Source organism: Micrasema longulum, unplaced genomic scaffold, assembly GCF_059751315.1.
Source record: "Micrasema longulum isolate JH-2025_06_02 unplaced genomic scaffold, ASM5975131v1 h1tg000141l, whole genome shotgun sequence".
NCBI classification, from domain to species: Eukaryota; Metazoa; Arthropoda; class Insecta; order Trichoptera; family Brachycentridae; genus Micrasema; species Micrasema longulum.
Window position 1 is genome coordinate 1,412,714 of NW_028277347.1, and position 27,808 is coordinate 1,440,521.

Here is a 27,808-nt window from a genome sequence, read left to right on the forward strand (position 1 = left end):
TGTTCACATCAAAAATAATGAATCAGCTCAACATTTATTTTTAAGAAAGATTGGCTAGAGGTTAGGCTTATGCAGAAACCAATATACGTACAATTAGTAAGAAACTGGCTTAAATATATTTTCTCTTCAAGACCGTCGAAATAAATCAGACCTTCTAGTCCTATTAAAAATTCTCAACACAATATTTGAAGCGCCTGAATTACTGAGCTCAGTAAAATGAAATATCCCAACTGGAAACCTCAGACAAAACTTACTCTTTCATACCGATAACCATAGAATTAACTGTGGTTTTCATGCCCCTATGCTCAGAATTCTTAGGTCTGCCAACAAAAATACCAGTCTTGACTTCTTTGGTAACAAGTTGTCTTCTTTTATACGATCACTGAATTAAATTTAATTATAAACACCTCTCTCCCGCTTCCACATCTACCAAGTTCACTAAATACTATTGTGTTTTTCTACTTTCCTTTATAGAAAAAAAACTATTTTTGTTTTTTTTTTGGAAAATCAACAGTTCTACATAAATATTTTTAGTAAACAAACAAATAAAGTGTATACACACAGAAATAATAACAGATTTCCACAAAGTTTACAAAGTTAGTAAAGAAAATATATTACATATTAAATATTTACATATAAGTTTATACATTTAAAAATGATATTTTCATGTACTCGTTAATATTATTTAATAATCAAAGAATGTTATAATTTTTTTAAGAACAGTAAGTTATTATAAATTGGGCAGGATTAGGACAAAGATGCTTGAAGAGAGGATAAGAGGGGAAGGGAGATGTACATATTTATTATTAAAATGTCTTCTAAGTTACATAATGCATTTTTAGTGTAAATTTTGAATCTGACAGAGTGATGTTTGTGTAATCTTTATCTTTAAATTTGGTATTGTACACTGAAAAAGTCCTACGAAAAAAGCATTTTTAACATACGATGTTTTACTTATTGGTACATGAAACAGGTGGTACCTTCTACAAATCCTGGCTGGCACATGTATTGTTATTAAACTAGGTATTTCTGTACAGTTAACTATTCCAGTCATAATTTTGTGAAGCAGTAGTTGGTTCGCACACACTCTGCGGTATTTTCGGTGCTCTACTTTCGTGAATATATATCTAATGTACGTCGAAATGACGTGCAGTTGTCTTTAACTCTTTAATTTTCTGTAAAATGTGGCTTTCTTTCGAGGCTGTTACAAAGCAAAATGAACAAAAAATGTAAAAAATACTAACTTTCCCTACATTCAAAATATTACACAAAATTGATTTTAAAAAATTAAAAAAAAAAATTATAAGTCTGAAGAAAAGATCTCAATATTGTTTTTGTTTTGTAAAGTGAGGAATGTCTATTTTTGTGTACTACAAGATTTTTCATAGTAAAAATACAAATAAACATGATTGTTTTTTATATTTCCAAAACACTATGACATTTTTATTTTTTTATTTTATAAACTTAAATCTGCCTTGTACAAACATTTATAATATTAACAAATGTGGCTTAATTTTTTTTTTAAACGTGAATTTCCTTATATCCAAGATTTATAAAAAAAAAATAACCTAAAAATTATACAGCATATTCAGTAGAAAGTTTAAATAATAAAATATTCTACAGTAAAACAACAAGAAAATCAAAAGTACTGTTTCACACAGCTAGGCAAATTGAATAAAAAACTGTACATAGATATATTATGAAATACATGAATAAATAAATAAAATTACCATTCACCATCTTTGAAAAAGTTCAAAAGGTTTGTTCTATAGGAACAATACCCTACACTAAATATATCAGATACGTGGGAATAACTATTGTGGTATTTGAAGTAATACATTACCACTTAAGTAAACAAATTTTAATACGAATAAAATTTTACATCAGTATTGTTGTACATGAAGTCATTGAAGTCAACTCGAATTCGCTTCATTAGTATGTCCCCTCAATATAATGTATATATTAATCGAATTGAAAACATTCAAAAGAAATTTATAAGGAGCCTGGAATATCGTTTTGGCAACATTGAAAATGATGACGGCGCATCTTTGATCAATTTTAATATAGAATCACTACGAAAAAGGCGCCTTACATATGATTTAATTTTTCTTTTCAAAATTCTCAATAATATAGTTGATTCGCCGTATCTTTTACAAAATATTGGTTTCCGTTGTCCTCTTCGCTATACTAGATTACATTCCCTTTTTTATGTACCAACTTGTAAAAACAATTACACCTCGAATTCATTCATTAGACGTACCTGTTGAAATTATAACGGACTCAGTATTGATGTAGACATTTTTAACTGCACGTTACATTTGTACAGAAAATTTCTTCATGGGGTCGATTATTTGGGATAGTTGCTGAATGTGCATCTTGAGTGGTTTATGCTATGTATATGTGCCGTATGTAATGTACATGTTTGTGTATGTTTTATATGTGCGTTCATGTGTGTGCGTGGATGGCTCGGAGTGTACATTCAGTATTTTTATTTATTTTAATTTATTACCTCCATGGAAAATGCAAATGTCAACAATTATTCTTTTCTTACTTAAAATTCTTATTTATTTTTTATTTTTTTGTCACATTTAATGTTTATATCTTTTTAATTTATGAAAACTTAATTGGTCTTTTTATGTAAAAAAATTGTTGTTTTTAATACTTATTTTGTATGACTTATGTTTTCTGAATAAAATAAAATAAAAATAAAATACTGTTTGTGTATCCAATAAAATAAACTATTTTAAACGCAATCCAAAACATGTGCACTCAAACAAAAACACGTCAAATGGACGTATTATTATCTTTATAAGGTTAATAATCATAACCCAAATAATTCTAAATTTTGTTATTAAATCAGAATAATCTAACACAGGATCATAGGATTAGACAGGTGCCGTGGCGCAGTTGGTTAGACGGCTATCTGTGAAACTGGCGTCGCGGGTTCGATTCCCGCCAGTTGCAAGAAAAAAATCCAAGAAAGTTTTTTTTCTTAATTAGTCTGGGTGTTGTGGTGTATTTTTCATTACCTTCTTCCATATCCCCTCTATCCCACCTGCTCACAAGCCTCAAAATAGAGGCTTAGCGGGTTATTTCCTTTTTAAAAAAATAAAATATCCCAACATAAGTTTACTGATAGTTCGGATGTGTTTGTATCTGCACTACTGAAAAAATGAGTTATTTGAGTTGTGCCACTGTCATCCCCGGAGTGCGGTATATTATATATATATATATATGATTCTCTTTGTAATCTTTAAACAAAACGTTGATACCTGATACCACCGTGCTCACTTTAAATTAATCACACACTTAAATAGAGCTAGTTCTGTGCGTCCTTTAATTTGTTTATTTATTTAAATTCCGTAATAATTGTATCGTCAACAGGGCCAACGTGAATACTAGGGGCATAAAACCAGACCCTTTGTAATTAAGATACATACCAAGTTCACAAATTTAAGATTAAAATCTATTCAGATCGGTTGGAATAAAGGTTTTGTGGAACTGATTCAGTAATAGATTGAATATCTTGGCTTAATGCTGAGGTACTTCGGAGTTCCATCCCACCTGATCTTTGATTGTGTTATCTTAAGTTAACATCGTTTAGTTCACAGGTGTAAAGGTTGTTCTGGGGCTGGAACTTTAGATCAAAAGTGATATTGAATTCTGTTTATATCTCGTTTTCTGATTTTTTTTATTAGTAAAATAGGGAGTCGTGATATGGAAAAAAATATTTTGCATATCATCATACGGATTGGACAGATTTTCAACATATTTTTTTTTTCAAAACAACTGTAATAAGAAAATTTTCTTATGAATTATGCTGTTACATTACAAGAAACACAAGAATCGATAAAAATTAAAAACTAAACTTTTGAACAAAACAAGATAGTAAATAATGTGGTTCGAACCGTAAGTAGGGTCGTAGGGAGTTATTTTTTGCTGGAGGGGGTGATTCTATTAAATGCTGCAAATGCCCGGTTGCATTCCACCGGCAACGCTACTGACTAGTCCAACTCCTCCTCCTCGCAAACCCTGGGCAATGGGATCACACTTATAACGGTGTGATCAAAGCAAATAGCAGGCGGCCTCCGTGGCGCAGTGGTCAAGACGCTTGACTCACATACGGAAGGTTCCGGGTACAATTCCCGGTGAGAACACAAAAATTAAATGTGATTTTTCTCAAGCCTGGGTGTTCTATAATGTAATTCACCACTGTAATTGGGCCTCCTGGCCTGTTGTGGTGCAAAAATAAAATTAAATGAAAATAAATAAAAAGAGGATGAAAGGCAAGTTTCTGGAGCCCCCAAACGAATTTTTAATGTTAATGAACGTCAAGGCGATTCGAGATCTTGGAATACTATTTGATAAAAAACTTAAATTCAATCATCACATTGATCATATTTCCAAGAAAGCGTCCAAAATATGTGGATTTACCTTTAGAATATTTAAGCCATTCAAAAGCCCAAAACTTGCAATTACATTGTATAAATCACCTGTTCGTAGCTTGCTTGAACTTTATGTTATAATATGGTCTCCTAATTATAATATTCATATAACTCGGACTGAATCGGTGCAACGTAAAATTTTAAAATCGTTAATATTTAGAATTGGATCAAATACTTTCATAATTAACTATTATGATCGTCTAGAGTACTTTCATATCTTTAGTTTAGAATCCAGAAGGATTTTGGCTGGAATGATATTTTTGCACAAATTAATATCTGACTGTATATATGCCTATGATATTCTTGCTAAGATTAACCTTAATATTCCTTACCGTAACCTGCGTACCAATGCTTTATTTACACTACATTACAGCGGGAAATTATGAAACCACCATCGGATTATTTTCTCCTCTGCCAAGGATTCTCAGAACAGTGAACAAAATCTCATTAAACGGTACTATCGATGCGTTCTCATAGCAAAGGCAAGCAATTAAAGAAGCAAGCGGTTTTGTCACTGGTGATTCGCGATGACACACTTGCCATGTCCACCTGGATTATGCCATAATTATATCTTTGTAAATTTACAATCATTTTAAGATTGTTTAGATTAAGTGTTATCATATAATATATACTCAATAATGCCAATCTATTAGAGCTTTCATAAACCTGTTGATTGGCTTAAAAAAAAAGAGAAAGTAGCCCCGACTGAAAAATCCACCAGATAAGGCAACGAGAAACATTTTGGTCATCTTTTCACAGAAATCACTACAACGAGTCCATCCAACAAGCAGTTGTCCTGGTCTCGGAGTAGCGCAGGACCAAAATGCTTTCGCTGTAGTGATCGCCAACGTCGGGGGTCCTGATAAAGCAAGCCAAAAAGAAGTAAATAATATATTTTTTTGAATTTTTTATAGTATTTTTTGTTCAATCTCCACATAAAAGTTTGTCAAAAGATAAACAAGCATTATTTTTTTTTCTGTTTTTAATTTGTATTTTTTTGGAAATTTAAGGGTACGCGAGACGTTTTTTAAGTAAAATAATATTAACAATATTTTGAGTTTGTCTAAATTTTTGTAGACAAGGACAGGATTCAACTCCCTGGGGAGCTGTTTATAATAAAATATTACAACAGAGATGAAGAACATTTTAGAGAAGGTAAGATAGAATTCTAGGCATCTATAGGGCCTATGACCTGTCAATGGCTGATTTAACTGGTAACTTTATATACTGTGTAACATTCACCTTTCTGCCTATATTTAAACATCTATTTTCCTTCAATTCTTTCATCTGTTAATGTTTGTGAAGTGAAGTTAAACCTTTATTGAATGTTACACAGTGTGTAAAGTGGCCACTTAAACCGGCGATTGACAGGTCCTAAGCCCTGTAGATGCCTAGACTTCTATTTTACCTTCTATTAAATGTTCTTCATCTCTGTTGTAATATGTGAATAAAATTATATGTTTTAATTTTACATGTATATTTATTTATATTTTATTTAAATCTTAACGACATTTTAAAAAACAATGCTTTTTGAACATAAACGATAATATCATTTTTTTAAATAAACCCTTGAAATAGCATGTCAGAACGCGTCTTTCCTATTTAAACTTTCTCCCGAATCCAAGCACCTATTACCTAGTTATTGATGGATGATTAGCAATCGTCATTCCTGTGCCAGTAATCGATACTCCTAACAAACGCCGATCTAATAACCCCAAATTCCGTTCAACTATTCCGATACATTAAGTCTGTAGCTTTGCGGTTCCTTGGGTGTCTTTAGCGCGACCTAATTGATCACTGATCAGAATCAATCATTTCTTCCATGCACAAAGTAATTACAGAAAACGTCGAACAACAAATAGGTACTCGCTTTATTGTGTCAAAGCGGATGAAGAATACAGTTTTGTATGCTAAATAGAAGTCCTAGACGAGTATTTTCGACTCGATTACTGCTCTCAGGTAAAAATCCTAAGTAAGGAAATTTATAAAATAAATAAAACAACTTTGTTTTTAACCACGAAAAAAAACCACTTGATTTTTTGGGTCCACGTATAGTATTAAGTGAACATGATAGAAATAAAAAAAGGAATCAATTCATTAGTAACGTAAACCTTGAAGAAGAAGCTTGTTTGCTTTGAAACTGGGAGGTGAAAAATAAATATTAGTGGTTAAAATCAAAGTTGTTTTATTTATTTTATTATAATGAATAACCACAAAGTAAGTGCTTTAAATATAAACTTTATAAGGAAATTGAATTTGCCTCGTTTGTAGTGGTCGACGCTTTCGCCTGCCATTTTCGAATTCCCGAGTTTGATTCCTGGCAGGGTCAAGGTGTAATATACATTTAAATGGCGGGTTTACACAACAATATTTTACTGTCCCTCGGCTGATGTCTTAATCGTAAGAAAGCTGATCTTAACATCCTTGTAATAAAAATTATCAAGATTCCCTGGGATTGAAGTGTTAATGCTGTGTCTTACGCACCACTGGGTGCGGAAAAGGGGATGGTGATAACAACACGCTTTAACCGGGAATGTAGAAGTGTTGGTCAATAAGCCTCTATTTTTTACCTGCTTATATTAAATCAAGTATTTATAACTTGATAATCACGATAATCTTTCTGAGAGCACATAAGTACCGAGATCTAGATAGATCCGGCCTTGTAATAACGAAATTTTCCTGAATTCACAAACCACCTAATAGAAAATAATTATAATTTAAATAAAGACACTGGATCAAAAGTTCTTCGTGTTGAAAATAAATTTTCAAAATTAGACAACTTTGAAATCTTAGAAATAAAAAAATTGATTCATAATAAGAAAAAAATAATAAATCAGTAATAAACAATATTTCTTTCAATCCATTCCTGTCTAGTTTTGAGCGTATCTATCTCTAATTACGCTTCCCTTCCTTACAAGACAAAGATATTAGATTTATTAGTTCCATACGAAGCACAAAATGATATTATAAAAAAGAATATAATTCATTAGTTAACTATACTGCGATGAAGAAGCTTGCATAGTTTTGAAAAAAGTCGGTCAAAAAAATTAGAAATAAGTGGTTTAAAACACAGTTGTTTTATTTATTTTATTATAACGCATACTCACAAAGTTTGTGCTTCAAATATAAAATTCAAATTATAATCGTTTTGAAGCAGCTGTTTTTTCTCACGGAAAAATATGAATGAGAAGTATTTTCAATTTTAATTAAACAAGGAACCTGGATTAAAGTTTCGACGTCATTTATTGGTTAAATTCGATCAGCTTACCCACCACATAATGCACACCACATTTGAGGACATTAGTCTCCTTGGCGGTGTCCACATACACGGAAACATTGCTCGTTGCCGAATAAAAAAAGATCCCGGAAGAATTGAGAAAAGTGGGAAATGAGTTCTTCACTGACTGGGATTAAATTGATTGGGTGTGATCAATTTACTGAAATGTTAACAAAACTTTTTAAAAACCTATAATTTATTTTTAGAAGCCACCAGATCTGTAAATACGACAGGACCTATAACAGGACCATGGATAGTAGCGATAAGCTACATTCGGTAATCATAGAAAGGGAGAAAGGGACAAGACCACAAGACGTGTTCAAGATGGCTTGCATGCACCGTCCCGATGTCCCGAACGTCTCGTATTGTAAACTCGAGACAAGATCTGGACTTTTGTGTTGGAAGTCTTTATAGATTTAAAGAATCACTAAGGTAGACTGGATCTTCTCTTGAGGTTGTAATTGATTTCATAGCTTTAATTTTAATTTTAATTTTATTGAGTTGTAATTTATTTTATTAGTATCCGTTTTTATTATAAGTAATTGTATTTACCATCATTATAATGGACTGCATAAGTCCGTCAATTAAATAAATGAATAAATAAATAAATGATTGATTAGGATATCCGCAGCAGCACGAAGGAGAATCAGCAATATTGAAAATAATTCATTTGTCATTAAATTAGCCATAACCTGATAAAAACTGCGTCATCCAGTGATCGGGAATAATCCTAAAAGATTTTATACACTGACAGATTAAAGGTAAAAATAATGGTTACATTCCTGAAGGCTAAGATTCCTATCGTGATTGCGAAGCATCAAGAAGAACTTTTAAATTCATTTTTTTCCCGATCGAGACATTCCTTCAGTTAAGAGTAGAGGGACGCTCCTAATAACATGTACTTCATAGTCCTAACGCTCCTATATACCTGCATGAAAAATTTCAACGCTTATCAGTTCATGGTTAACCTCTTCGTTCTCATTCTCAAGGCACTCTCTTAATACCCATACACAATTCCTCTTTCTTCTCTAACTCATATAGTGTCCATGCGGCTCGACTGTGGAATCATCTCTCATCCACCATCAAAGATGTTACTACATTATCTCTGTTTAAATCACGTCGGAAGAAACATCTCCTTTCTCTTCCTTAATCTCTCCTCCTTTCCTTTTTCCTCTTTCCTCTTTTTTCCTTTTTCCCATTGAGTAATAGTTTTGATTTAAGGTTATTTGTAAACAAATACGTTTATTTCTATTTTTATATGCTTTCAGCTTTTTAATCATTTTTTTTCTGTTGAATATGTTCTGTAACTTGAACTATAAAAATAAAACTTTTATTTTATCGGTTGGTTGGAAGAAATTGCCGTTTGGCAATAAGCCCGCCAATGTACAAATAACATTATGCACAAAAAGTTAAAAAAATAAAAAATAAAAATAACAGATGAACGCGGAAATTTGAAATTGGAAATTCGCACATCGTCGCTGTACCTTCAGATCCAAAGAGGACCAGCACGTTAGAGCCGGGAGTGCATCCATTGAGCATGTCCAATATGTTCTAGTAAGAGCCAGGGGAGGTTGTTTTTGTCCGCTTATATTCGATTTTATAATGTCAAAGATCACAAGTCGGTTGAACATACAGAGGAAGAAGTTGGGTAAACCGTCTTTGTCTGTACTGATGAAGATAGCGTATGTATATAATTGATCTCCAGGAGTTATTTTTTGGTTTGACTAATTACTTTGAAATAACCGAAACTATCAAAAATCGACCCAATGTGTATCGACAGGAATTGGTTACATGTTTTTTTTTTACAAACAAAACAAACACACCATCATGCCGTTTCCCCGTTAGGGTAGGTAAAGAGGATAGAACGCCACATCACTATATCTTTGCATACAGATCTCGCTTCCTATACATTCATACGTCTTCTCGTGCACGCGCGCCGACTATTCCTACTTTTAATTTGTCCATCTTCAAGTATTTTATTTGTTGCAAGGATTTATTTAGAGTATGTCTTTCTCGGTTTCCTTCTTTTTCTGCACCCATCAACGACATCATCTGCATACAAAAGACCATTAACAGTTAAATCACCCATTTTTGCTCCCATTTAAGAGTTTCAGTTCTTTTATACAGTTATCGATATACACATTTATCGATATACACGTTGAACAGCCATGGTGACATCACACATCCCTGATTAACTCCTATGAATGTCAAACCACAATGTGTAAGATCCATTTATCCTATCACAAATGCGCGTTCGCCGAATTTATTGCGCTATTTGCGTAGAGGTTTAACAACTTTTCCTTTCGACGTAGGTGTAGCTGATCTAAGCGTAAGACGTCTATCAGCTAGTTCATCTGGAACGCAGAGTTCCCTTAGATATTCTGGAGCGGAGTTGTGCAGTGACTTCTACATAAGTCAACAGAGTTTGTATTCCACCCTCTGTGGAAAACGTAGCCAGTGTAATTCCCGAAGTAGTGGAGTAATATGACTGAACTTAGAGATTCCAAAAATAAATCTCGCTGCGGCATTCAATACAGACTGTAGGCGAGTCATTTTATTCATTGGTAGACCTGTAATGGATATATGAGTAATTTGACTCTATGACAAATTCGTACCGTCATGAAGCAAAGGGTTAACGAGTGTCCTAGGATATCAAGGTTTTTCCCTGTTTTTTTGTCATTTTCCTTTATATGGACATATGCAGAAATATCCATCTGCAATCGACGGTCATTGTACGTGATAACACCTCATGTTCTTTTGACTAAGGAAAAGAAAAGGAAAGAGGGGTCAATTGAAACAGCGAAAACGTAAGTACATTCACTGGAACTCAAGCAAAACCACAAAAGTACGCAAAAATCAACTCGATTCAAACCATAATTTTCGATTTGAAAATCAATAAGTCGTTCGCGATTTGGTATAAATACAAATATTTCACTTTCAGAATCCATCAAAACTTCGAAAAACTTTTTCCCTAATCTCGAAATCTTTGAAATGTCAAACCCACGAAAAGTTGTAAAAGGGGTAGCGGGTAAATAATTAAAAACATATTTAGGGGGACGGAATCGGTAAACATTATTTCGGTCCCCGTTTCCGTGTAATTAAGCAGAAATAACGACGCGTTAAATAGAACCAGTATTTTGGAATGAAAAAGAGTTATGAGATGAACTTCAAGTTTAAATGTCTATATTTAAAATGTCATATTTCTTTTCGAGTCGGCTATTTAATTAGAAGCATATCTCTTCATTTATTAAAATTCAGAAAGGGCGGACGATTTACTAAAATAAAACTTTTAAGAAAAGTTATTTCAGTTTTTAATTGCTCTCCCTTTAGACTAGTATGAATTTGTTTTTTTAAATTTTATGACGATTTTGATTAAAAAAAACTCAATTCAATTCATTTCTTTACTTTTACTTTGATTAAATTGACCAATGAAGGCTTCCGCCTTAATAGGGATCTTCAGGACGAAAGCACTCGTTGATCGAATTAAATAAAACAAACCTTAACCATGGAATTTTATTTATTTATTTTTATGAAAAATACTTCTATTGATTGCTATCAAGAAATATCTACAACATTATATGCACAATATTTTGAGTTTGTACAAATTTTTGAGTTTGTCCAAATTTTTGTAAACAAGGACTGGATTGAACTCCCTGGGGAGGTGTTTATATAAACATATTACAACAGAGACGAAGAACATTTAAGAGAATTTAATATTGAAGTCTAGGCATCTACAGGGCTTATGACCTGTCAATGGCTGATTTACGTGGCCACTTTACACACTGTGTAACATTCACCATTCTGCCCATATTTGAACATCTATATTTTTTCAATTCTTTCATCTGTTAATGTTTGTGAAGTTAAAGAGCTGAAACCTTTATTTATGCGGGTGAGATTCATCTATTCGTCTACACACGTGCGTTTCCAGAAATTCTCCAGCAGCCTAGTGGACCACATGGTGACGATATCTACCTACTGTCTACAAAAGATTCTCTTCGGACATCTATCTCCCTTTGTTAACCATGGAGTTGATACAGTGCTTTATTTATTTAGTTTTTTATTGCTTAGTTCTTGGCATGAACACTTGACAAACTTACTACTATGCTCTATTTTTTATAAATTTTTTGATATCATTCTAACTTTGCTAGAATTCCACTTGTCCATGCGCTTTGTAGCTGCACGATGATTGGTTATCTAGCTTTCATATACCAACTTAAAAATACCAACATTTTATAAATGGGGTCTAGAATTCCAATCGTCTATGCGCTTAGTAGCTGCAAGACGTGTTGTAATCTTACTCCTTTTTATTATTCATATTATTTTTATTTTTTGTTAGAATCATTAATACACTAAATTTATTTGTCAATTTTTAAAATGTGTAAATGGGGGCTAAATTTCTAACTGTCTATGCGCTCTGTAGCTGCAAGACGTCCTGTAATCTAGCTCCTATCTGTTATATTTTTTTATTGATCTTAATTGAAAACGAGGAACTAGAATCTCAACCGTCCATGCGCTCTGTAGCTGCAAGACGTACTGGGATATTTATTAATTGTACAGCGCCCTTGAGGTGATTTTCACAAAAATGGCGCTATATAAATTATCCAACTATATATTCGAATTATACATCTACATACTAGGCAACGCTTGAAAATGTTATTTTAATATGTTATGTATGTTATGTTAACATTATATATTATGTTCATATAATTTTATGAAGTTTATAATTATTCTTTGTTGGAGATGTAAATTAACAAGATACCGAAACAGCCTTTTTTAATTGAGTTATTTCATTTAAACAATTTCCTTACAAACAAAGCAAAAAAAACGACATTTTTTTTATTTTATTTAAATTTATTTCGGATATCAACAGTAATACTGCAAATATACACTTACAAACGAAAGAACATCAAATTAAACCAATATCAGATGTTTACAAAAATACATTATACTCGTATTTAAACAAGTAGGTAAAGATCAACAAATTACAAGAGGGGTGGAGAATATTTTAGAGAAGGGAATATAGAAGTTTAGGCATTTATAGGGCTTATGACCTGTCACATGTCTGCAAACATTTAGACGAACTTAAAATATGGCGGCCCCCATGGTGTAGTGGTTATAATGCTTGAGTCACGCACGGATGGTTCCGGGTTCGATTGCCGGTGAGAACACAAATGTGATTTTTCTCAAGCCTGGGTGTTATATCGATAAAAATACAGAATAATGCAAAGATTGACTTTTATTTTATTAGTAACTTGCTGACCCGACAGACGTTGTCCTGGCCGAACGTTGGCTTGCATTGGAAAAATACTTTTTATTGATAAGTAGGTGCCCAGGTACTTGCTTGTGATCAAATTCCAAAACTAAAAATTGATAATATTAAATTTAAGTAGGTACTTGTTAATGGTTAAATTCCAAAACATAAAATAAATATTTTTTCAAATATAGCATTCTTTTTGCAAACGTCAAACTCCGGTCGTCTCACCAACAATAGTGTGTACCCATGTAAGAATACGATTTTTTTAAATGTATTGAATTTAATATTATTTTAGTGCTTTCAAAAATCCAATAAAAAAAATAAATGGGCAAAATCTACTTTGGCAAACAAATGTTTATCGCAGGAGGCTAAACTAGCAGTTCACAACGGAGTTCTAGTTCCAACTCTAATGTATGGGAGCGAAGTATGGAATTGTAAAAAATATGATGAAAGTAGGTTGAATGCTGTCGAAATGCGATCCCTCAGGCGAATGTGTGGTAAAACGACGTATGATTCGGTATTTTTATTTATTTTTATTTATTACCTCCATGGAAAACGCAAATGTCAACAAATATTCTTTTCTCACTTAAAATTCTTATTAATTATTTATTTTTTTCTCATATTTAATGTTTATACCTTTTTAATTTATGAAAACTTAATTGTTCTTATGTTAATAAAATGTTGTTTTTAATACTTATTTTGTATGACTGTATGTTTTCTGAATAAAATAAAAATGATAGGTGCACAAATGTCGAGATCCGTGAAGTGTGTAAGGCTGAGACAGGTATTATTGGCAGAACCAAGAAAGGGGTGCTGCGTTAGTTTGGACTTGTAGAGAGAATGGACAGCGAAAGAACGGCTAAAAGGATCTACGATGCAAATTTTGATGGATGCAGAAAACGAAGAAGACCGAGAAAGACATTGCACGATAAAGTCCATCAAATACTTGAAGATGGACATGTCAAAAATGGGAAAAATCGGTGTGCGTGCATGAGAAGATATATGAATGTAGAGGAAGCGAGGTCTGTATGCCAAGATAGAGTGTTATGGCATTCTATCCTTTCTGCTTACCCCTACAGGGAAACGGCGTGATGGTTTGTTTGTTTGTGAACTGGGCAGAAATTTTAAGGAATTTAAGGAAAGAATCTAATTAAGATCCACAAAAACAAATGAGGTTTGTAAACATTTAAAAACAAACTTTTTTGTACTAAAAAAAACAACATCTTTCCATTTTTTGGCAAATGCATTCTACTCGAATGTAACCCTGGTAGATCGATGAATAAAGCATTTATGCTCTTAACTTCCTTTTTACATATTCGATTACAGATTTTAATATCTACGAACACGCACAGCGCAAAGATCTATATTTTTCTGAAAACCGCACGTAAATCGGTTAAGCCGTTTAGGAGGAGTACGGCGACATCACACGTATAGAGGAATTATATATATTAAGATAGAATCGTGTTTATATTTGTTGGTTTCAAAGCTTTAATTTTTATTTTTATTTAATCAAGTATTTTAATATTACAGAATGAACATTGTGAATAACAAGTGAGGAAGGGAAATGAGTGAAAATAAAATAAATATTTAAGTCGTGTTAGTCCCTACCATTATGTTTACTTTAATTATTTTGCCAACCCTGTCCCTATCATAGAAAAGCTAAACAATATACTGAGACAAGTCTGAAAGTTAAAAAAAATATTTAAAAAAACGAATAATAAATTCAACTTATATTGCATAATTAAGGTTTTTCTTGCCATAGAAATATTGAAAAGGAAATTTAAATTAACACAATAACGATTTTGGTCAGTTAGAATTATATTTCACACGATTATGTCACTATTTTTATAAATATAATGATTGTATTGACCACTGTCAAAAGAGAAAAAGCCTCATACTTTGGTCACATATTCCGCAGTGAGAAGTAAACCCTTCTTCAACTTATTGAAGAAGAAAAAATAGAGGGCAGGCGGAGTATGGAACGGAAAAGAGCACCATGGCTTAGAAATCTCAGACAGTGGTTCGGTGTGCCGGATGCAGCAGCGCTGATTAGACGAGCCCAGGATCGTGATGAATTCAGAAAGATGGTCACCAAGCTCTGGTAGGAGCGGCAAAAGAAGAAGAATGATTGTACATATTTTGTTTAAATAAAGCTAAACTGTCATTATTATTTCCCGATTAACCACAAGTGGTGCCTAGTAAACCAAACTAATAGTCTTATTGCATCGTATCTTGATGTTTTTTGTTAGATAGAAGGTAAAGTGATCAGTATTACGCTTTAGGTGCTAATCTAGAAATTATGAAACTTGGCGCTGTAGCTTTAAAATAAAATATTTCATATCCATCCTGCCAGAATTCATACCTACACTACCACTACACCATGAGTTAGACTTATCTCCAATCAATTTTCTTTTCAGGATTTGTACTTCGAAAGCACTCGTCCAGGGTTCTGGTTCTGTTTCACACTCACAACTTTATTCTTCACTCGCCTAGAAACAGAAAAAAATAAAAAAAACTATTGTGGAACTGTTAGCCATGGGTGACGAGACTAAAGTATGCAAGGGAGACTCTTAGGAGCCATTCGCAATGTGTAATCCAGCACCTAGCCAAATATATCACCATCGATTATGAGATGTGTTGCCTAAAATCGTTGAGTCTCTTTGCCACGAGCTGTTATTTTATCATCATCATTACTCTCTCCGAGATCCGTAATGAAAAATCATATGTTACAATACAAGAATAGTTTGGATTATACATATCTACTCTTGAATCAACAATAGTGATAAGCCAGATCATAAATGCCGATGGGTAGTTGAGATCTGAGCACGATCTGCTATGTCTATTTCTATCCGACTGGGAAATTTGGCAACCTTTAAAATGTTTTATGGTCTATCAGGAAATCAAAACTAGCAGAGAAATTTGAGTCTCTGATAGGCCCAAGGTAAGCAAAAGGAACGTACAGAAAAATACTCTCCATTTCGCTTATGTTGATCGTATACCACGTATCAAGCAGAAAATATACATAACCATTTCTTCTTCTTTCTTTTCCTAATATTATTACTTCAAGTACCAAGGTGTTTTTTATCTAATGGTATCCAGAAAATTAATTTATTGTTTTAAAAAAACGCATTTTATTGTTCGTTCTCCAAAAAATTTTAATAATTCAGAAAATACCAGAAGGCAATTTTGGATCCTCAGATGCAGATCGTGCGCAGATAAATTGAATTGCCTAAGTTTCAAATCAGACTTGCCCTTATTTGTTCCTGGGTCTTCATTTCAAAATAGGGAGGTCACGTCTGAGGCATGACTTTCAAAATTGTGTGTAAAATTTTATTACAGAGTTGCCGGGTTAACCGCAGTAACGACAGGCGTACGACGTACAACGTACAGCGTACGGCGTACAGCGTACAGGGTGTTTTGGGTTTATTGTTGAAAGGGGTAGCCGAGTTACAGCCCTCTTTAATACGTGACACGGCCTTAATTCCTAGATTCCTATCCACAATGCCTCTCAACTACTGATACAAATAACAAATTACTTATTAAGGACCCGTTATTCAATACATACAGAGGAAACTTTACTGACCAGTGCTTTTTTCTTTATCAACCCTGCAAAAAACATGTAATATAAAACGTAAATAAAAATATTTTAAAGTGAGCTTACGAAGGTAATATCATTTTATTATTAATTATTTATGACTTGTTTTTCTGAATTCTTTTGCATCACATTTCATTATAATCAATTAAATTTCTATGTATTTTTTTATTTAATTCAATTATATTGAAATAAGTGTAATTATCATTATTATTATTTTATTTAATTATTATTATTGAATTAATGAAAACAAAATATTTTTTTAAATACTTACACACAAAATACATAACTTTATTACAGCCTAATCATTTTTAATTTTTTTCTTTTATGTCCCGACTTGTTGGAAAATTTCCGTGTTAAGTCTTGACTCCCTCGTACTAAAATCAATACATTTATCAATATTATGACACATCAATTTACAAAATACATAATAAAAATTTATCCATACGTTTAAGTTGTTTAATAAAACATGGTGTGGCGACGTTAAGATCATGTACCTAAAATATTTGTTAGTTACTTTAATGACAATCATTAAAATATACAAACGTCGCGTTGTTGTTTTCCCGTGGCTATTGCCTGGTACTTACGGATCAGACGTCCAAGGTTCGTACCCCGCTCTACGAGAACTAGATATTCTATTTGTAGGAAACGCCGGCAATTTAAGATTAATCAATGTTATAAGATAAACGGCAATAATGTTATTAATAGGAAATCGGAAAATATGAAATTTGCTGGTTAAACTGAGGACACCACTTTGCCCATGTTTAATTCTCAATATTTCTTCACTTCTTGAATTAGTCGAAATTGGTTAGGTTAGGTTAGGTTAGGTTAGTGTGGGTAAGAAGGACCAAATTATCATTTGAACTCACTAATTAATGTGAATTCATGAGACTTGTGAACACCTTGATTTCTTTATCATAAACGTGGTTCATCATCTATTTTAAAATGACTTGAAAATCAATATCTGTACCTCAGAGGCAGACGGATGCAAATCCAAACGTCAAATGTTCAACCAAAGCCCAAAGAATTTATTTTCTCTAAATGATCTCTAATAATTTATAGCATTTATTTATATTTTTATTATCTTAATACATTACTTCTTTTATTACAAGACTTACATTTCTTCAAAACCAATGGACATGGTCATAAACTGGATACGAAAATCGAAATATCATTTCATAAAATTCTGGATTTGCATCCATTTACCTCTCAGGTACAGGTATCTAATTATCAATTAATTAATGCTAATCAATATTAAGTGTAATAATCTATATCTAGTTTAAGCTTAATAAGTAAAATAACTTGACGAATTATTCAAATAAAATATGATTTAGCATGGCGTTACAAATCTTAAATAGTTGCCTTAAACGCATATCTTTCACATCTAAATTTTACATTTACATCAAGTTTTTTTTCTCAAATTATTAAGTGCAACGCAATATTTACTAGAATTGAGATGAATTGAGAAAGGAAATTACGTGTCTTTTTATAATAATACGGCATATTTTATGTTCACTGAAAGAAAAATCAGATAGGATAGCCAGGCGCGTGCAGTAAGTTTTATCAGTAAGGATACTAACAAAAAAAGATCATGATCTTATTTGGTATGATCGTAGATATACAAACTTATATCACAAACTTACACACACCAATAAGTTATGTTGTATATGTGTTTTTACAAAATTTTGATTTTAATGAATCCTAAGCGTGTTATGACAAAATAATTTGTTTTGCTGAAGGGTTTTAATTAAATTCAGTATTGTGTATAATCATGTTTGTAAAGCGCGCTTTAGGAATTATTTAAAACGTGACATAATTTATCAATTACAATAATAATTAATGGTTGACGATCAATTAATTGACGAAACACAGACACGTCTACATGTGAAGCTGTAAATATTCTTATTTTCTTCTTCTTTTTTCACTTCTAAGAAGAGGATGTGGACATCTCTCCAGGAGGCCTTATCGTTAGCCAGCACTCTCACCTTCTCCAACGTCAATTCCGCGTCCCTTAGTTCCGCCGAATCAAGCTGAAAAATCACTTTTACCTCTAAAAAGGAGATAAACATCAAAACACCTAAAACAAGACCAGAGACAGTCGTTCTTAAATTTGGGCCAAATGTCAACAATTCGCTATTTCAAACTTTATGCTTTATGTTCTTAGAGTAGTTTTTTCTTAGCATTGTACTAATTGGACGCTCTTATCTCTCCAAGTCTCGTAGGAGAAATTAAAATTGTTATGAACCTAAAGCGCATGCGTGATAATTCGGACTTTGCTATGGGAATTATTAATAGACGCAACCCGACGAGCAGCATCCCGCGTATACAACAAATACTATCAAGGACAAGAAATGTACCTAGATATTCAGTTTGCACTTTGATATAGGAAATACGTTATGTAGCTAGGTATGGATACTGAAAATATTGTTTGAATCGCGTACACCAGATCGCTGTCAGTGAGAATTTCAGGACTACATATTGGTAGATTTTTTTTGTATTTATAATGTGTTTTTATTAAAATATATATTATTTTCAAATTTTCAAGGAATGCGCCGCCCGCATTCACAGAATCTATGAACGGGACGCGCCTGAGGATAGCCTCCTATTACTAGCTATTTTAATTTACCGTTTTTAACATTTTTAATATTCTTCGTTTTATGTTAACCTTCAAACACATATTTTGTTATGTTTTCTTCGCTCTCAAATCTGGGAAACCGAAGACCAGCTATCCCTTCATTTTTTATTGGTTTTACAGGTCGACGTTGACTTGTGGGAATCTCGTTTGTTTATTTACATGGTCCCGTCAAAATTGCCTCATCTTCCTGATCCTTCGCACAAAATCCTCTGTTTGGCAGGCTTCTGTCCTTAAGGGTTCTACCTGCAATGACTCCGAGGGTTTTCATCTCCGCCGTTCACAGGAAGTTTTTTGTTCTGGTATCTGGTCTTATTTCCACACTGAAGTAGTTTTATGCCATAAATGTATTTAATTAACTAATTGAAATTGAAATATTTATTTATTTAACTTTTTGTACATGATGTTATTTGTACATTGGCGGGCTTTTTGACATAAGGCAATTTCTTCCAACCAACCAACTATACACACGCATTGAAATAATCTCGATTGTTTTAAATCCGGTAGTTAAAAAGAATTTGAGAATCACTCTTGGAATAATTGTATTATTTCGGGTAAACGGTTTTTTTTATTATGAACACCAATATAGGTTTCAAATAATTTATTACATAAACGTTCAAATAAAACGTAAAAAAAAACGGTATAGCGATATTTTTATAAACTTGTGGCTCGTAGTGTAATGGCAAAAGTTTGCTTAATGAATAACATTTTTTTTTTTATTATTTTTTTTTTTATTATATTGAAAACATATTATACATAATTATATACAATATTCCCAAGGAGTTTTTTAAAAAAAAACTCATTTAGGGACATACAGATAATAATTTTTTTAGAGACGTTTTTAAATTTTAAACTATAATATTATTTAACAAAAGCAGAAAAATTAAAATTATGATATACTACAAATTAAAAAGGGTATGAAAAATACTTGAAAATAACAGAATAAACAGAATACTAGGCATGGAAATAAATTCAAAATAATGTTTACATTATGCAATCTGGAAAAGAAAATTGAAAAAGTTTAAAAATTACATGGATGTATATATACATACTGAACTAGTACAAAATAAAATCATTGCTTCTTATAAAACTTGTTTTGATAAAACGGACTCGAGAAATTAAAAAGCATCATAGAAGGGTATGGTTTCATCATAATAAGATTCAATTATCGTCGGCTTTATGAATACTAACTGCCATATTATCTCACAATTACGGAATTTGGAAAGTTGGTATTTTGTGAAATACTTGCATGGTAACGTATACGAAATATAATCATTCATTTATTATTTTACAATATTCGTTTTTATTTGACAACAAAATTTTACTTTTGACATTTATCCTAAAAGTAACACGATAAATAAAAAAACTTTTTAATTATTCCGCCAGCAGGCTTATTTTGTCACAACTTCGTTTCGAATGTTCGTTCGTTCGTCAAATATCCATCTCACTCTAACACAGTCAGAGTCATATGTCACTCTTGTTTCCTCTCATACGATACAAATGAATTTACAAAAAGAATTAGTTACAGAATAAGGCCACTGATCCACTCATCAATCCGTGCGCAGCCCACATATATGTTTATAGTGCGAGGACTAACTAATTTATTTTACATTGTAATCTAGAAGTAGAATAGTAATTTTAATTGTTTTTACAGCATTTAATAAATAATAATTAATAAATTGACACTGACAACCAGTGCCATGGCTATGGCAATGAGTTGTGTAGAAATATGAAAGAAAATAATATGACCACATTTCTGATTATCGTAGGCAAATGAAATGGCTCAAAATTAGACAGCGGAGAGACTATCACTCCCTCTCACTTCTGTTCAATGTACTTCATAGTCCTAACGCTCCTATATACCTTCGTGAAAAATTTCAACGCTTATCAGTTCATGGTTTACCTCTTCGTTCTAATTCTTAAGGCACTCTCTTAATACTCATCCACAATTCCTCTTTCTTCTCTAACTCAAATAGTGTCCATTCGGCTCGACTGTGGAATCATCTCCCATCCACCATCAAAGATGTTACTACATTATCTCTGTTTAAATCACGTCTGAAGATACATTTCCTTTCTCTTCCTTAATCTCTATTCCTTTTCTTTGTCCTCTTTTTTCCCTTTTCCCATTGAGCAATAGTTTTGATTTAAGGTAATTTATAAACAATGACGTTTATTTCTATTTTTATAAATCTTTAGCATTTTAATCTTATTTTTAAATTGAATATGTTCTGTAACTTGAATTATAAAAATAAAACTTTTGTTTTTTTGGTTGGTTGGAAGAAATTGCCATTTGGCAATAAGCCCGCCAATGTACAATTAACATTATGAACAAAAAGTTAAATAAAATTAAACAAATATGCATACTGTCTTCCTCACAAATGTTTGCATGCCATGCTTACATTGCTATCTTTTTATTTGGAATTATTTAATAGTAATGACATATTTACTAAATATGAGAATGTAGTTAAATAACATGTCTGTTTATATTATGTGTCAATGGTATTAATGGTTAATTTTAATGTTTTTCAGTCTAAAAAATGGAAAAGAAAGATTAGGTAATGTTTCGATTGACTCTATTATCAACTTCCATTATTCGCTTATTCATAGGAACTGTAGAAAAGTAATATTTCAATTTCAATATTTCAATTTATTTATTTTATAAACGTTTATGTACATTACAAAATATTTCAATACAAACATAACACGAAAAATTCATACTAAACTTTAAATATACAAAGAAGGTAAAATAAAAATACCCAGCAATTAAAGAAAAAGAATGCTATCCTCTCTAAACTTTTTTTCACTAATGTGAAAGATGTCAATATCCGAAGAGATACGCTTGAGTAAAGACATTGCTCTTCCTACTAGCATTACCATCGGCGGGTTGGTTCTGCAAGCAGGAAGATAAAACAGCTTAAGCTGTCTATGTCTAAGATAGTCATTAGGAACATAAATAAAAACACTCTCTGTTACATCTATGTTGATCGTAATACCACGTATCAATCGGAAAAAATACATACAAATAAAAATAATAACACTAGCTGTTCAAAATATATCGCTGCGGTGCCAGTCATGGAGCAAGAGCGGACGGAGCCACGTGAAACGTTGCAATCGGCAGGAGGCTGAAAGTAATCACTAAAATGGCTCTCAAATTCAGCGCTCCCTAGCTGTAGGATGTATTCCTTTATATAATACTCTATCTCTACTATAAACATATTTTCTTTGGCCACCATCAAGTTATTACAGAAATTTAATAGTATAAAATGTACAACGAAAGAAGGTTATACACTTTAATCAAGAAGTAGATCATTATCTTTAGCCAAAAGTCGTGTTCATTTTTTGATCAGTGTGAAGTTTCTACATAGTAACTCGAATTGTTACGCTTTGTGTCATTAAAGGTATACCATAGCTCTGTAGTGAACTATTCCATCAAAAATATTATTTAAAAATCCGTACTTCACGTAGACTTAAATTTTTAATTTTGTATATTTTAACGCCCTTGTTTGTGTCCTTCGGGCTTCAGAGTGCCTCGGTGTTATGAAATCTGCGTGGGGTGAGATATTCCTTCATGTTGGAGAGGGTTCGATTTGTTTTTCTGAGGGAGTTTGGTTGTTATTTATGGCCCTATCCCACTGTTTTCCTCTGAGGCATGCTTGAGACCAATAGTTAGCAACTTAGAAGAGATGGATTCACACTGACCCATTTTTCCTGACTGATAAGGGGTTTTAGCCATTTTAGAGAGTATAATTTTTTGTGTTCCTTATGGTTATCTCCGATAGCGTTAGCTTAAACTGTTTTACCGTTCGGCTTCCGAAACCAACCTGCTTCTGGTTATGCTGATAGGAAGAGCAGACAGGCAGATAAACAGTATCACTTTAGAGATCGACATCTTTCTTTTCAGTGAAACTATGCTAGGGAGTCAAATATTATATAAATATGAAACTATGTTTTAGAGGCAATAATCTAGAGATTCAGCAACGATCTGCAAATTTCTACCTAAAAAGAAGACGTTCTTCTGTTATTGGTGGCGTCCGTCTACTCCCAACTGAAGGAATGTCTCAATCGAATATTCAAAAAATGTCTTTGAATGCTCTTCTTGATGCTTGGCAACCGCGATGGGATTCTTCTCCTTCGGGGAGGGTTAGCTTCCTTTTTTTTCTTTCAATCCGCTAACGCTTAATTTTTTTTTACTATACCCGATCACTTGACTATGCGGATTTGATCAGGTCATGGTAAATTTAATAAAAAAATATTTGTTTTTAAAATTGTTGACTCCCCTTCGTGCTGCTGCGGATATCCTAACCAATCTTCTGAACACATCCTGTGATCTTGTCCCTTTCCCCTTTTTTATGATTACCGAATGGAGCTTCTCGCTACTATCCGTGGCCCTGTTATAGGTCCTGTCGGATAAACAGATCTGGTGGCTTCCAAAAAGAATTTCAAGGCTTTTAAAAAGTTTTGTAATCATTTCGGCGAATTGATCATTTCCAATCAATTTAATCCTATTCAGTGAAGAATTCACTTCCTTCTTTTCTCAATTTAATGAAGTACATATAATGTACTTCTGGATTATTTTCTTTCAGCACAAAGATGCTAAGGCTACCAGATTACAGAGAGCTCCTTCTGGCAGCTTTTTACGTTTGACAACGAACAAATCCTCCGTGTATGTGGGCATCGCCAAGAAGGCTTATGTCCTCAGATGCGGAGTGCAATATGTGGTGGGCAAGCTGCTATTGAAGAGTAATATGCTTTGATAATGTCGAACTATTTCTCGAGGGTTCCTGGTTTGATACATTGTCCTAATATAACTCCAGAAATAATATGTCATTTTGGATTTGAATTTTAATGGCATTATAAGTTAGTTGGAAATAGTTAGAAATTTGAAAACATGGAAAATTATTTAAACATAAACCAAAAAATAACAGCCTAAAAATCCTGTCATTGGCATCACACTTTTTTTTTTACTACCCACGCAATTATTATAAATAATTTGCTGACTGAAACATTATGCTAGAAATATAACTAAATTAATTAATCAAAATCCACAAAACAAATTGAATATTTATTAGTCAAGTTACAATAACCACAATCTCATGTACAGAAGACGGTTTTAATCAAATTTAAAATCTGATGTAATCAATTTCTAATTTCAGTTTTGTTTGAGTTTGTTGAACATTTGGTAGCAGGGTGTTCCTTTGGAACCAATTATTATTCAGCTAGTCTGTTTGCTCACGGAGTTATATGTACGTATTGTGCAAACGATGTTATGCAGCGTGTTACCAACTGACAGATTAACACAAGTGATATATTCCATCAAAAGTGTATTTTGGACGAGGGGCAGTTACAGTAAGTAACCAAGTATTTGATTGATTTAATTTTTGAGCCGGTTCGCTTGTGCTTTTTTAATGGAATTACTACTTCCAGCTTTTAGTTAAATTACTAACTATGATAAAGGAGAATGGGCTGATTTTTCGCATTTCTAAGGTTCTTTATAAGGTACTGTTCAAATTATATTTTAAATAATTTTTTTTATTTTTTTTTATTGGGGATATCAAAAGTAATACATGTAACAAAAATATAACAAATAAATTTAACAAAGAATAAAACCAATGACAGATATACACAGAAATACATTAAATACACGTACAATACATACTAGTGTGTTTGTGTGAGTGTAAGTGAGTGAGAGGGTGGGTGAGTGAGTGTTATATTGGAATGAGGGTGGACATGTGTAAATATTGCACAAGTGTCAGGTGTCAAAAATATTAATATTTATAAAATATTCAGAATTAGAGATAAAATAAAATAAAATAAAATAAAATAAAATAAGATAAAATAAGACTTTATTATTGAAACTAAGTATAATACAAAACAGTATGTTTTAAGACGCGAATTTAAAATGTTATTTTTTTACAATCAAATGGATCAACAAGGGGAAAGTTCAAATTATATAATTGATTTTTTGCAATAAATTTATTAAAAAAAATTTAATAATAATAACAAATAATAGCTGTTTTTTTGGGAGCAGACAAAGCTTGCACATGTTAACTAAAATAGTAAAAAAAACTTGTGTTATACATATGAAAAGATATGGAATGTGAAATCTGGTAATGAGTTTGGAAGGAGACAGGAAGAGAAACCTCGAATACATAAGGAATTAAAAAAGTTAAGGGAGGTTAGGGTTCTAAGGATATATAGCTGCTTCAAATCAAAAGGGTCACAAATCGAAAACCCCAAAATTTAGTTTTATTGCCAAAATTTGATTTGAATTGGTCATATTTTCCAGTAAAAAAAGACTCCCATGGATATTGCATTATAAATGACCGAAATTGCACCACAGTTTTTTTGAAATTTGGATACAGCCGTTTTGGTGGCTAACTTCAAAGCAAAACCGCCATCTTATTAAAAAAACAAAGCCGAAAATCATGTTTAAAACAGTGATTGGCTCTACTGAAAGAAGGGAAAATTCGATTTGTGGCCCTTTTAAATTGAAGCGGCGATATAATAATCATGTTTCAGACGTCTCTTAAAATTGGCCATATTCCATTGTCTAAATATTGCTGAACAAAACAAAACTTGTTTAGATATAATTTTGTTATATCATAAACCACACACTACGTTTAATATCTTAATTCTGATATCAGTGATGGATATAAATGATCCGTCTCTTCTTTTGTTTTAATGAATATTCCCTACAACTGTGTATTTCTTCTGCTTGTGTACAAGCCTGCCATTAATTTGCAACTCGCAAAGCAAGGCGGTCGGAAACTTTTGGCGGGAAACAGAAATACCACAGAACAGAAAAGTTTATTTACAAGTTTACAACAATTATTACCGTTCTCGGCTTTTCCAACCACGACCAATTTGTAATTTCGGATCCTGGGTATTATATTAATATCAAAATTAAAACATTACATATCTTTAACATACAATCTACATTACTGCCCCTTTCTTCAAGTCTGACGCTTCAGGTTCCACTCCAGGCGCCACTCCAGGGCCTCGATAATGGTGGGAAGATAAAATGTATCTTCAGTTTTATCTACACAGTTAAATTAAGTTTTCTGTTGAAAATTAGAATGGGTAAAATTGTTTTTTTCTAAACATGTTCAATTACCGGTTGACGCCGAATTTTCATGCAAATATACACACTTTCGTACATAAATATCGATGTTATCATCTTTGTTGTAAAATATTAATTATAATACTAATTATGTAACAATACTTTCAATTGTAGACATGACGATATTTTATTCCACCGAGATTTATAAATTTTGAAATCTATTGTGACAGACAGAAAAAACATTTGAGTAAGGGAGTATGGAAAGCTAGGCATTTGCAGGGTTTATGACCTGTTATTTGTATAACATTCTCAATTCAGCCGATGTGAGAGAAAACATGTTTTCTCAACCTTTCCACCTATTGAATTTTGTGCACCAAAAAAATTATCTTCAATTTTATCTACAAAGTTAAATTAAGTTTTCTGTACGAAAAATAGAATATGTTTATAATTTATTTTCAAAATATGATCAATTACGGGTTACTGACGAATTTTCATACAAATTTACCAACTTTCGTATATTAATATCGATATTAATTTATACCGATAAAGATAGCCGTTCATAATCGCGGCCGTGGTATTATGAAGTATTGCAGTTCAAACAAACTTTAACTGATCCTGGAAGGGGGTTCCCCAGGAGCATATTATTTTCAATAATTTTTTTGTTAATCATCACAATGATTTCATTTGCATAATCTTACCCCAAAATTAACAAAACATTGTTCTACCGAATTCATGAAATAAGATATATATATATATATTTTTTTAATGTACATTTATTTACTAACCGGGTTGGATCGGGTTATGGTCCCGTGGCTAGTGTTGCAAACTCACGGTCCAGAGGCCCGAGGTTCAAACTCTACTCTACCCCAATTTGATTTCCATTTTCTAATAGTGAGTTATTTACAACTCGTTGAAAATGGCCACCAAAATTAAAATATTTGTGTAAATTATAAAAACGCTAATATATTTTTTTTATTTTATCAAAAAAAACCCCTAACGGATTATTACATTCATTTTACAACGATAATATAATTTTTTTATTTCAACTCTGTTGTAGATAATAATATGATTTTTATAAAGTTATTAATAAAATTATTAATAAAACAGTTAATATTCATGATTTAGTTTCACTTTTATTTAATTTGACCAACGACCGTTTTTGCCTAAGAAGACTTCTTCAGGACTGGTAAATTATTGACAAAATTTTTAATTTTTTTAATATTTATTTTTTTACAAAAAGGATTGGGTCAGTATTTTATTAAGGGGCAGACAACATAAATATAATTACAACTGGTTTGCAAAACAGTTCATTTTGAGGAAAGTTTTTGACTGAAATTAGGATTGAGTCCTGGTATTTTTTTAAATTTCTTTTTATTTAAAAAGTAAGGAAAGAACATATGTAAAAACACAATGAAGTGACAGAATGAGAAATACACTTTTTAGCTGATTAACTTAGCAGAATACCTTGATTTTATGAAAGGGAAGTTTACATATAATATACAATTTTGACAAAATATTTTTAGGAATATAAATAAATATTACATTTTA